Here is an 11,039-nt window from a genome sequence, read left to right on the forward strand (position 1 = left end):
GGACTGATGTTGAAGCTGAAACTCCAATACTTTGGTCACCTGATGCGAAGAGCTGACTCATTTGAAAAGACCCTGATGCTGGGAAAGATTGAGGGCAGGAGGAGAAGGGGATGACAGAGGATGAGATGGCTGGATGGCATCACCAACTCGATGGACATGAGTTTGGGTAAACTCTGGGAGTTGGTGATAGACAGGGAGGCCTGGCATGCTGCAGTTCATGGGATCACAAAGAGTTGGACACGACTGAGTGATGGAACTGAACTGAACTGTAATAGGTTTATAATATTTTCCACACAAATGATACATTAAAAACAAACACACACACACAAAAATATTTTCAATCTTACAGCATGGTACCCTGAAAATACAGTAGTACAGTACAACAGCTGGCATACAGAGGCTGGCATCAAGTGAACAGGCAAGAAGGGTTACTGACTGGAGTGGGAAGAGGAGGTGGGAGATGGTGGAGCTGAGGATTGTCAGCAATAGGAGATGGAGAGCATGCTGCAACTTCACTCATGCCTGACGATGGTGGCACAGGTTCTGGTTCCTTGCTGGATTCAATTCTATCTACCTTCTTGAAAAAACAAGCCAGTTACATCTGGGTAGCAGCTCTGTTTTTCTCATCATAGATGACACGGAAGCACTGGACTGCATTCTGAACGGCTGCTGCAACCTTCATATAGCTTTCTACATTCGAGCCCTGCACCTCAAAACTAACAGTGCCTTCTCAAGTAAAGAAAATCCCCTTGCCGTTTCCTGCATGGTGGATCACTTCAGATCTTCAGTTATATCTTCTTCCTCGTGTCTCTCTTCATTCTTTCCCTGGACCTCCAATCCCATCAGGTCTTCATTGGTAAGCTCCCTGTGTTGCCCAGCAACAGTACTGTACAGTAAGGTACACAAAACGTGAGCAAACGTATGTTTGCATCTTTGAAAGTTCACAGCTTGAAGGTTCATATGTAGGGGACTTACTGTACCATAAAAGAATCATGATACTGTATTTAAGATGGATAACCAACAGGGACCTACTATATAGCATAGGGAATTCTGCTCAGTGTTATGGGGCAACCTGGATGGGAGGGGAGTTTGGGGGAGAATGAATACCTGTATATGCATGGCTGAGTCCCTTTTCTGTCTTCTTGAAAGAAACTATCACAGCACTGTCAATTGGCTAAACCCCAACACAAAATAAAAAGTTTAATTAAAAAAGAACCCTGCTACAAAATGAACACTTGTGTCACCCCAAAATTCAGATATGGAAATTCTAACCCCCTAGTGTAACAGTACTAGTAGGTGGGGCTTTGGGAAGAGATTAGGTCAAGAGGGTGGCGCCCTCATGAATGGGATTAGGGATTTCATACATGAGACCCCACAGAATTCCCTTGCCCCTTTCACCATGTGAAGACCCATAAGAAGATTCCCATCTCTGGACCAGGAAGTAGGTTCTCACCAGACACCAAATCGGCCAATGTCTTGATCTTGAACTTCCCAGCCTCCAGAACTGTGGGAAGTAAATTTCTCTTATTTAAGCCATTCAGTCTATGGTATTCCGTGATAAGAGCCCAAACTGACAGACAAAGCATTGTTTTATTTTTAAAAGAAAAAAAAAATAAACACATGTAGCAGAATTCAGACTAATTAATCTCAGGTGCTGAAGGAATTAGCACCTGTATCTCAGAGTTAACCTATGTTCAGTTCAGTTCAGTTCAGTCGCTCAGTCATGTCTGACTTTTTGTGACCCCATGAATCACAGCATGCCAGGCCTCCCTGTCCATCACCAACTCCCGGAGTTCACCCAAACCCATGCCCATTGAGTCGGTGATGCCATCCAACCATCTCATCCTCTGTCGTCCCCTTCTCCTCCTGCCTTCAATCTTTTCCAGCATCAGGGTCTTTTCAAATGAGTCAGCTCTTCGCATCAAGTGACCAAAGTATTGGAGTTTCAGCTTCAACATCAGTCCTTGCAATGACACCCAGGACTGATCTCCTTTAGGATGGACTGGTTGGGTCTCCTTGCAGTCCAAGGGACTCTCAAGAGTCTTCTCCAACACCACAGTTCAAAAGCATCAATTCTTCAGTGCTCAGGTTTCTTCACAGTCCAACGCTCACATCCATACATGACCACAGGAAAAACCATAGCCTTGATTAGACAGATGTTTGTTGGCAAAGTAATGTCTCTGCTTTTTAATATGCTGTGTAAATTGGTCATGACTTTCCTTCCAAGGAGTAAGAGTTTTTTTAATATCATGGCTGCAATCACCATCTGCAGTGATTTTGGAGCCCAGAAAAATAAAGTCTGACACTGTTTGCACTGTTTCCCCGTCTATTTGCCATGAAGTGATGGGACCAGATGCCATGATCTTCGTTTTCTGAATGTTGAGCATTAAGCCAACTTTTTCACTCTCCTCTTTCACTTTCATCAAGAGGCTCTTTAGTTCTTCTTCACTTTCTGCCATCTGTATATCTGAGGTTATTGATATTTCTCCCAGCAATCTTGATTCTAGCTTGTGCTTCATCCAGCCCAGCATTTCTCATGATGTACTCTGCATATAAGTTAAATAAGCAGGGTGACAATATACAGCCTTGACGTACTCCTTTTCCTATTTGGAACCAGTCTGTTGTTCCATGTCTAGTTCTAACTGTTGCTTCCTGACCTGCATACAGGTTTCTCAAGAGGCAGGTCAGGCGGTCTGGTATTCCCGTCTGTTTCAGAATTTTCCACAGTTTATTGTGATCCACACAGTCAAAGGCTTTGGCATAGTCACTAAAGCAGAAATAGATGTTTTTCTGGAACTTTCTTGCTTTTTCAGTAATCCAGTGGATGTTGGCAATTTGATCTCTTGTTCCTCTGCCTTTTCTAAAACTAGCTTGAACGTCTGGAAGTTCACAGTTCACATATTGCTGAAGCCTGGGTTGGAGAATTTTGAGCATTACTTTACTAGCATGTGAGATGAGTGCAACTGTGTGGTAGTTTGAGCATTCTTTGGCATTGCCTGTCTTTGGGATTGGAATGAAAACTGACCTTTTCCAGTCCTGTGGCCACTGCTGAGTTTTCCAAATTTGCTGGCATATTGAGTGTGGCACTTTCACAGCATCATCTTTCAGGACTTGAAATAGCTCAACTGGAATTCCATCACCTCCACTAGCTTTGTTCATAGTGATGCTTTCTAAGGCCCACTTGACTTCACATTCCAGGATGTCTGGCTATAGGTGAGTGATCACACCATCGTGATTATCTTGGTCATGAAGATTCTTCTTGCCACCTCTTCTTAATATCTTCTGCTTCTGTTAGGTCCATACCATTTCTGTCCTTTATTGAGCCCATCTTTGCATGAAATGTTCCCTTGGTATCTCTAATTTTCTTGAAGAGATCTCTAGTCTTTCCCTTTCTGTTGTTTTCTTCTATTTCTTTGCATTGATCGCTGAGGAAGGCTTTCTTATCTCTCCTTGCTAGTCTTTGGAACTCTGCATTCAGATGCTTATATCTTTCCTTTTCTCCTTTGCTTTCTGCTTCTCTTCTTTTCACAGCTATTTGTAAGGCCTCCTCAGACAGCTATTTTGCTTTTTTGCATTTCTTTTCCATGGGGATGATCTTGATCCCTGTCTCCTGTACAATGTCACGAACCTCCATCCATAGTTCATCAGGCACTCTGTCTATCAGATCTAGTCCCTTAAATCTATTTCTCACTTCCACTGTATAGTCATAAGGGACTTTCTTCAATTTCAGTCTGTATTTGGCAATAAGGAGTTCATGATCCGAGCCACAATCAGCTCCCTGTCTTATTTTTGCTGACTGTATCGAGCTTCTCCATGTTTGGCTGCAAAGAATATAATGAATCTGATTTCAGTGTTGACCATCTGGTGATGTCCATGTATAGAGTCTTCTCTTGTGTTGTTGGCATGATGAAATCATGAAGAATAAATAAGGTATCAATATTAGACGGCTGAATACAGAATAATTCTTGAGTTTTTAAAAGCAAGGGGGAAACTGTTCCTGTACCAACTATAGTCCAACACATTAGGTTGCAATTGTGAGGACATTTAGAATGCACTTTAACAAAACCTTCTGAAATATTCACAACAAGACATAGTTGGTAGAATTCCTTACCAAGGAATAACTTGAGGGATGTGGCAAATACACTAATATTTTGATTTCAGCAAAATATTTAACATTCCCCCAATATACCTCTGTGATTAGAATGGTGAAGTGAAGATTAACAGGCAGTGTGATTAGGTATAATAGTGTGTGTTTGAAAAACTACCCCCAAGTAGTGTTGATTATATGTTCAGAGTTGGGCTGGAAAGAGAGGTCTGAGAATATCATCCTTGGAGGCATTCTGTTGCACATTTCTGACAATGATGGATGCTCTCAAGGGGAGTCTTTGCATAGGGAACAACACAGAACAATTTGCCTGGGCTTCAACAGGGAAGGCTATGAAGGGATGTTCTTTAGAAGGGTGTGGCAGGCAGGCAGCTGCAACTCAGGGCAAGAACACACACACATACACAGTGGATATTTTGTGCTGCTAAACTAACTACAACCATGCAAAGATAGATGGTGACCCCACTTCAGAACTAAGGAAACAGAATCAGAGAAGTTAACATAATCCCTTAGGGTCAGAAATCTGTATGCAGGTCAGGAAGCAACAGTTAGAACTGGACATGGAACAACAGAGTGGTTCCAAATAGGAAAAGGAGTAACTCAAGGCTGTATATTGTCACCCTGCTTATTTAAATTATATGCAGAGTGCATCATGAGAAACGCTGGGCTGAAGGAAGCACAAGCTGGAATCAAGACTGCCAGGAGAAATATCAATAACCTCAGATATGCAGATGACACCACCCTTATGGCAGAAAGTGAAGAAGAACTAAAGAGCCTCTTGATGAAAGTGAAAGAGGAGAGTGAAAAAGTTGGCTTAAAGCTCAACATTCAGAAAACGAAGATCATGGCATCCGGTCCCATCACTTTATGGCAAATAGATGGGGAAACAGTGGAAACAGTGATAGACTTTATTTTAGGGGGTTCAAAATCACTGCAGATGGTGACTGCAGCCATGAAATTAAAAGACGCTTGCTCCTTGGAAGGAAAGTTATGACCAACCTAGATAGCATATGAGAAGCAGAGACATTACTTTGTCAACAAAGGTCCATCTAGTCAAGGCTATGATTTTCCAGTTGTCATGTATGGATATGAGAGTAGGACTGTGAAGAAAGCTGAGCTCCGAAGAATTGATGCTTTTGAACTGTGGTGTTGGAGAAGACTCTTGAGAGTCCTTTGGACTGCAAGGAGATTCAACCAGTCCATTCTAAAGGAGATCAGTCCTGAGTGTTCATTGGAAGCAGTGATGCTGAAGCTGAAACTCCAATACTTTGGTCACCTGATGTGAAGAGCTGACTCATTTGAAAAGACCCTGATCCTGGGAGAAGAAGGGGATGACAGAGGATGAGATGGTTGGATGGCATCACTGACTCAATGGACATGAGTTTGGGTAAACCCCAGGAGTTGGTAATGGACAGGAAAGTCTGGTGTACTGCAGTCCATAGGGTCACAAAGAGTCAGACACAACTGAGCAACTGAACTGAACTGAACTTAGGGTCACAGGGTCAGCCAGTAGTACCAATGGGATTTCAGCTGTGACTTTCCTAACACAGGTGCTTCCAGTCTTTCCCCTTTTCCTCAATCCTACATCTGAAGTGCCCTCACTCGCAGAAATGCAGGACCCCTTTATCCTTCTCTGTCTCCCTCTCCTCTCTTTCCCACCCCAGCTCCTTTTCTGTGATCCACTCTTTCCCTTCTTCCCTATTGATGCCCTATGCCTATTCATGTATAGGCAGTCCTTGTCCACTAGGGTTCTTAAGGAGATGCCAAGGCTGATCCCTGCCCTAGAAAATAATGTTCACATTCCCCCCAAAGGCAAAATTACTAGATATCCCAAACAGAGTTGGGAGTGACCCATATTTTACTGTTTGTTCCATTTTCAACTCCAATGGGACAAATAATTGTCCTATATTTTAAACTGGAACTGGAGTGTGGGAGTGTGTACGTGTGTGTGAGGTGGGTGGGAAGAGAAAATATGTAATACTCTCACCTCCTGATTTTGTAATTGAAAACTGCTAGGTCAGTCACATGTTGTCCACTCAGCTTTCCAAAAGTATGACCTCTTTTAACCCCCACACACGGGCATCATCAGATACCTGATTGCCTCTATTAGTAGTGGTGATGTCTAGAACCCCAGTATTATCATTCACGTCTTACATGTTCATTTTATTCACAATAATCCTGTCTGATAGGAAAAAAGTTTTTTTACCATTCCCATTTTAAAGAATCATCAAATCAGAGAATGGCTATCATTAAATTCACAAGGAATTCTATTTCCAAGCCTATAGATCTGGAGTCCCCTAGCTTCTGGTCTGCTGTCTCTAATCTCACAGGGCTCCTTGACAGCACTGCTGGAAGAAATCTAGGACTCCTATCTTCTTACTTAGGTCTCTTTTACAGGAATACAAATTCACATTCCAAAAACTGGGGGTGGGCAGTTTAAATGGAGATAATTTATTCTCCCCTTAAGTACAAAAGGGGTGAAAGGAATCGGAAAAGAAAAGAAGAGACAAAATCTCCTACCACTTCAGGCAGTTATGACCAATTTCACGTATGGCCGGGGAAACAGCGATGCACAGTCACACAGAGCCAAAGAATCTAAGAGCAGGGCCCATCAGCCCGACCCCCAGCCCCCTGCACAGACTACGGCATCCTTGATGATCATGACAATAATCACAAACATTCATTGAGCACTCTGTAAATCCCAAGCCCTGTGCTTATGAGTTTCACATGTTTCTCTACAACCCTAAGAGATAACTATGATTATCATTTCATTTTCTAGATGAGATAAAACTACATTATAATCTATCTTTAATCTCCATAACACTCCAAAGAAATTGCTCTCACCTTTATTATCATTTTAGAGAGGATAAAATAGTCAGGTAAGGTCAGAAAGGTCAGGTAAATTTCCCACAGGTTACACAGATCCCCCAAAATGAGGTGCAAAGCTCCTTCTACAGGGCACTACCTCAACAATACAGAAAAGGCCCTCACGTCCTCCTCCTACTAGACTACCCATCAGAAAACACTGAAACATCAGAACCTAACAGTGACATTCTGCAAATAAGCTCAAGCCTGGATCTTGTAGTACCCCACTGAAGACAGGGCAGAACTAGCCCCTGTGGAAATCATGAGTCAATAATTCAAAAAGTAGACATGGATTTGTCCCAAAAGCAAACTTAGCCCTCCAAAAAAAGAGTAGTAATTTCATAGGAAGAGAATTTTTAAAAGAGGAACAGAGAATTGATGGCTTAGGTAAGGTAAAGTTATGGCACCGGGTTGTAAATTCTGATCATAAATTAGGGCTGAAATAGAGGATTTTTGATTCGGTGGCAGGGCAAACTGTTTTATTGGATACACGAGCACCACCTTGTGGTGGAGAAAAGGAACTTACAAGGTTCTACCTGCTCTGTACTAAATAAAACACACCTTTGCTCCTGGGGGTAAAACGATGTTGGATATAAATAACAAGGTTCCATAATTTCATTCAATAAATGATGACAGCTATTTTGACCAAACATCCTGCTTTGGGGAAATCCTGTTTTGCCTCAGAGAAGGCAAAGTGCAAAATGAGACTCGTTCTTGTATCTTCAGGGTATATCATGGCTTTATTGATGAATGCTAAAACATGTGGAGGTATGATAATACCTCATATGTGCATGACACTTTCACGCACACAATTTTTATTTTGTTATCAAAACACAGAGCTAGGTGTACAATGCATTGGTCCCATTTTACAGTGGAGTAAATTGAGGTTCATTTGTGTTAACTGTGGAGTCAACGTGTGGAGCTTCCAGAGAGATGAGTCAGAGGTGAAGAAGCTTGCAGACGTTGAGACTGTTAAGATGAGCAGGCTGAAAAGGCCAGAGGATGAAAAACAAGAGTCAGTTGAGTAAATGTTTCATTCACTTTGAAATGACTTCTAAAAAGCTGATTTCTCAGCAAAGATGTGCCTTTCCCAAGTTTGAAAATAAACAGAACCTAAGCAACAGATGCCCTCTGAGAGAGGCAGCCCTGTGCCATGCCCACATGCTGCCTGTCACTGAAGTCCCTAGGACCAACATACTAACGCAGGACATTGCTGCCAACCTGGCCTCACCACACTGCTGTCGAAATAACTCAGTTAAGCGTCATCTTAACCAGACCACTTCACCCAATCCCCAGGTTGTCCAAAACCTGCTTGTTCTTTCTTGTCTACAGAACTTCAAAGAAATTACTTCTATCCCTCTGCTTGGACTGAGCCAAGGAACTCATTTAACAGAGAAAAGTCCTACATGTAATCTTCCTACTAGAGTCATGTTCATAGTGGGATGGCATATGTTTGGCAATATTTTTAGATGCCAGTTTTACTGGGTCTGTGTCGGGATGGGATGCTCACGTATCCCACATGGGAGTGGGACTCCCTCGATTCCGATTTTTATGTGGTGTTTTGAGACATTCAAGGGTGATATGTTCATTCACCATTCATTTTATTGATCTCAAATGTCAATTCATCAAATCTACTAATAAATATACTGTGAAAATATATAGGTACATTAATCTTTGTCTGCATTTCTAATTGTTTCTAATGGGGTATTTTTTGAAGGGAGGGGTGTAGAGCTTGACAAGGTATTCTAGAACAGACAAGAATATCTTTTGAAATACCCTAAAAGAAGAATGAGGAACTCTCCATCTTTGTTTGTTGTTTGCCTTCTAAGTTGCTGATGAGGTTATCTGACACAGATTACAAGAACTGGAGGATTCAGAAAAATTTTTGGCCAGGGTTCAGTATTATCTTCTCCTTGGTTGGGCACAAATTAATTAATCAGTTCTTTTTTAAGGCAGTGAGTGAAAGGCCAAGATAACAATCAGACACTTTTTTCAACAAAGTCCCTTTATTTTCTATTCAAGATAACATTAAGAAATCATCAGATATCACTTCTCCTTGAACTGCTTCAAAGGCCTGAGCCAAACTAGACACACACACACACACACACACACACACACATACACACACACACCACATTCACTGGCTTAGATGTCACAGTCAAGTTCCCAGAACATGACCTGATTCTTCTATCTCTCCTTTCAGAAGTCACAACCTCCTCTAGTATAATCTAAACATGATTGACAGTAACAACACCCAATCACAACTTTTCATTTTTCATTAGGGCTCCAAGAGGTGGGCATCCCATTCTCTGAAAAGATATTATAAAGTACCAATATGAAAACATTTTGGTACATAATACAACATAAAGCTAATGAATAAAGTATTCATTCCTTTCCATTGTTTAATTCACATATGTGTGTACATGTATGTATATATACCCACCCATACACACAGATACATGTGAATTTAAGTGTATACAATATAAAATCTCACGGGAACAACCTAGACCTCACTGCTCACAGATGAAGGCTGTATTTTCACTGCATAGGCTGGGATATGGCAGTAGATTTGCCCCTCTAATCCCCAAGAATGCCAAGTCAAATGACATGAAAAGCATTAAGAAATGGAAGAAATCTCAAAGGACCCTTTTGATAGATTTCACTATATTTTACCTATTGATAAAATTAATAATGAAAATATTAAAACCCTAGAAAAACAGGCAAAGGATTAGACAATTCTAAGAAAAAATGCAAATGGCTGCTGAAACCATAGAACCTATCACTGCTGCTGCTGCTGCTGCTGCTAAGTCGCTTCAGTCGTGTCCAAGTCTGTGCGATCCCGTAGATGGCAGCCCACCAGGCTCCCCCATCCCTGGGATTCTCCAGGCAAGAACACTGGAGTGTGTTGCCATTTCCTTCTCCAATGCATGAAAGTGAAAAGTGAAAGGGAAGTCGTTCAGTCGAGTCCAACCCTTAGCGACCCCATGGACTGCAACCTACCAGGCTCCTCTGTCCATGGGATTTTCCAGGCAAGAGTACTGGAGTGGGGTGCCATTGCCTTCTCCAAGAACCTATCACTAGCAGCTGATTAAATATATGTTAAATAAAAATAACAGTAAGGAAATATAAATTACCTCAACAACAAGATGCTATTTTCTCTCTATCAAGCTGGCGATGGTTAAGAACATTAAAAAAAAAAAAAAAACTCCCTCTGTCCAGTAAGATGTATACCTTTTATATTGCTAATCCTCTTCCACTTTGAAATCGCTGAGACAATATGTACCAAAAGTCTTAAAATTCTTATAGCTTTTGACCTAGTAATTTTAATTCTAGATAACTACCCTAAGGAAATAATCAGAAGTTCAGGCAAATTTATGTGCAAATATGTTTATTATAGCATTATTTATTATAGTAATAAATGGAATCAATAAAAATGCCCAACAAGAGAGAACTACTTAAATAAATTATAGGCCATACAAACATGCATATTGTAGAGTGTTACATAGCCATTAAAAATTACATTTACAAGGAATTTTGAATGACATGGGAAAATGCTTATAGTGCACTAAGTGAAAGAAACAGGATATAAAGCTGGCTGTTTCTATAGCACAATCTCATCCTTATTTTTTTAAGTGAGCTTGTTTGCAAAGATAAAGAAAAAGAAAGTACCAAAGCACAAACAACGTGTACGATTACAAGCGATTTTTATTTTACTCTTTATAATACTTCTTTGTGAACTAAATAGACATTTCTCCAAAAAAGACATACAGATGGCTAACAAACACATGAAAAGATGCTCAACATCACTCATTATCAGAGAAATGCAAATCAAAACCACTATGAGGTACCATTTCACACCAGTCAGAATGGCTGCGATCCAAAAGTCTACAAATAATAAATGCTGGAGAGGGTGTGGAGAAAAGGGAACCCTTTTACACTGTTGGTGGGAATGCAAACTAGTACAGCCACTATGGAGAACAGTGTGGAGATTCCTTAAAAAACTGGAAATAGAACTGCCTTATGATCCAGCAATCCCACTGCTGGGCATACACACTGAGGAAACCAGAAG

The sequence above is a fragment of the Bison bison genome, unplaced genomic scaffold, assembly GCF_000754665.1.
Source record: "Bison bison bison isolate TAMUID 2011002044 unplaced genomic scaffold, Bison_UMD1.0 scf7180017864215, whole genome shotgun sequence".
NCBI lineage: Eukaryota > Metazoa > Chordata > Mammalia > Artiodactyla > Bovidae > Bison > Bison bison.